This window comes from Hyperoodon ampullatus (assembly GCF_949752795.1).
Source record: "Hyperoodon ampullatus genome assembly, chromosome: 4".
NCBI classification, from domain to species: Eukaryota; Metazoa; Chordata; class Mammalia; order Artiodactyla; family Ziphiidae; genus Hyperoodon; species Hyperoodon ampullatus.
In genome coordinates this window covers 2,974,505-2,977,075 of record NC_136917.1, presented here as the reverse complement: position 1 = coordinate 2,977,075, position 2,571 = coordinate 2,974,505, and the positions used below count along the sequence as shown (strand labels likewise).

At 44.1% G+C, this 2,571-nt stretch overlaps 1 pseudogene across 1 annotated transcript; it reads left to right on the top strand.

Moving 5' to 3' along the window:
* The first annotated feature begins 971 nt into the window (after positions 1–971).
* LOC307051347 (RNA-binding motif, single-stranded-interacting protein 2-like) lies at positions 972–2,100 on the top strand (annotated as a pseudogene). Its single transcript has one exon. The product of its transcript is annotated as an RNA-binding motif, single-stranded-interacting protein 2-like (transcript).
* Positions 2,101–2,571: the final 471 nt, after the last annotated feature.

The following is a 2,571-nucleotide window of genomic DNA, read 5'->3' as shown; positions in this document are numbered from 1 at the left end:
AACCAAAGTCATCATCCTCCCCAGGATGGGGATAACTCCTGGACTAAGTGAGATCTAGTTTTACATAACAAGCAGTTTGGGCTTGCAAAGTGGAATGTTCATTTACAGATAGATGAAGAAAAATACGATTCTTATTGAATGTTGGATTAAGATTTATAACTGTGAACTCTGGAGAGAGAGAATACACATTCTTTTAAAACATAGGTAGAAGGTCTTTCAAATAAAAGCCTATAATAGACTACAAGCAATATCTCAACAAGTCCCAAATTTTTATATAATATAGGTCATGTCCACTGATTACAATGGCTTAAAGCTCAAAATCAGTAATAAAATGTGGGGCTTTTCCAAAACATCTCTAAACCTAGAAAAAAAAAACCCCACAACTTCTAGAGGATTCTTGGGTGAAAGAGAAAGCCACCGACCCCTCACATCACAGTTAAGGCTTTCCTCTTAAGATCAGAAAGAAGACAGGGATGTCCACTCTTACCACTCCTATTCAGCGTTGTCCTGGAGTTCCTGGCCAGTGTAACAAAAGAAGAAAAAGAAATAAAAAGAGAAAGTAAGGAGTGAATCCATTTCTATTCACATGGTTGCCCATGTAGAAAATTCCAAATAATTTATCAAAAAGCTACTAGAGGCTGAGGGCGGGAACGCTGAGGTCGGACAGCTGCAAAGGCTGAGGACGCGGCAGCGTCAGAATGATGGAATTCTCGGAGAGAGGGGAGAGCGGTACCTCTCTACACTCAGATAAGAGTGAGCTCTGTTCAAGAGGTCTCTTAGTGAGCTTCGACATTCGAAGGCCAGATGCGGCCCTCAGTACCCCACCTCACAGTGCAGCATGGAGGTAGAACAAACACCTAGACTCCAGCATGCGGTTTTGCTCAGGGACAGTTTGAACAAACATCCCAACTCTGTGAACTTCGGCTTGGGCATAAATTTCAGGTTGGTCATAGGTGCCATTGTCTTAGCAAATGGCACCATCAAGTCCAGTCAACGGTACCCCTAACAGCAGCAGTGGGAGTACCTGTAAATGACCAGCTGAGTGAAATCAACTTCTACATCAGGGCATTGCAGCCAAGCACTACTGACCAGGACCTAGTCAAGTTGTGTCAGCCATATGGCAAGTTTGTCTCCACTAAGGTCATACTGGGCAAGACCACAAACAAGTGCAAAGGCTATGGCTTTGTGGACTTTGACAGCCCTTCAGCAACACAGAAAGCTGTAAAAGCACTGAAAACCAGTGGTGTACATGCACAATGGCAAAGCAACAGGAGCAGAACCCCACAAATTTATACATCTCAAACCTCCCATTGTCAACGGATGAGCAAGAACTGGAAGACATGCTAAAGTCCTTTGGTCAGGTTACCTCCACTCGAATCCTTCGAGATACCAGTGGAACCAGCAGAGGGGTTGGCTTTGCAAGGATGGAGCCCCCACAGAGAAGTGTAAAGCTATCATCACCCACTTTGGAAAATATATTAAGACATCTCCTGGTGTACCAGCCCCATCTGATTCTTTGCTTTGCAAATTTGCTGATGGGGGTCCAAAGAAATGACAGAACCAAGGAAATTTTATGCAAAATGGACAGCCTGGTCAAGGAATGCAGACATGTGTGGTATGGCTTTGACCTATGACCCCACCACAGCTCTTCAGAATGGGTTTCACTCAGCTCCTTATAACATCACCCCCAACAAGATGCTTGCTCAGCCTGCACTGTCCCCATATCTTCCATCTCCTGTGTCTTCATATCAGAGAGTAACTCAGAAATCTTCTCTTATAAGTACCAACCCATCTTGGATGCACCACCAGTCATATCGCATACAGCCTTCAGGTTCAGTTCTGACACGAGGAATGGATCATCCCATTTCTCTCCAGCCTGCCTCCATGATGGGATCTCTTACCCAGCAACTGGGCCACCTCTCCCTGAGCAGCAAGGGCACATATATGCCAACAGCTGCAGCTATGCAAGGAGCTTACATCTCCCAGTACACCCCTGTGCCTTCCTCTTTTTCGGTTGAGGAGAGCAACGGCCAGCAAAATCAAGTGACCGTGGATGCTCCCTCAGACCATGGGGTCTATTCTTTCCAATTCAACAAGTAACAGTGGATTTCCCTCCCCGTATTTTTTAAATATAAATGAATTCTTGGAGATGCTGATGCTCCAGACTCAAGAGGGCTGACTAGGAATACAGCCCCTTTGTGGGCCCTGCTGAGGACTAACACTTGGCCATCGGTTTTCACAAGCCTAGGCCTGGAAAAAGAAATCTCTGCACTCTTGTCCTCTGCTCTTCCTCTACTCCTGGTGGAGCCTGGGGGAACTGTCACTTTTTGTGTGTGTTACAGTCAAGAAGATCAAAAAAACTTTTAAGAAAAAAAAAAGCCACTAGAAATAATGAGTTTGCAAGGTTGCAGGATACAAGGTCAGTACACAAGTATCAGCTGTATTTCTACATAATAGCAATGAGCAATTGGAAACTGAAAGTTTTAAAAATACTACTTGTAATAGTAACTAAAAACCATAAGGTACATAGGTATAAATATAGAAAAGTGTGTAATATCTAAATGCTGAATG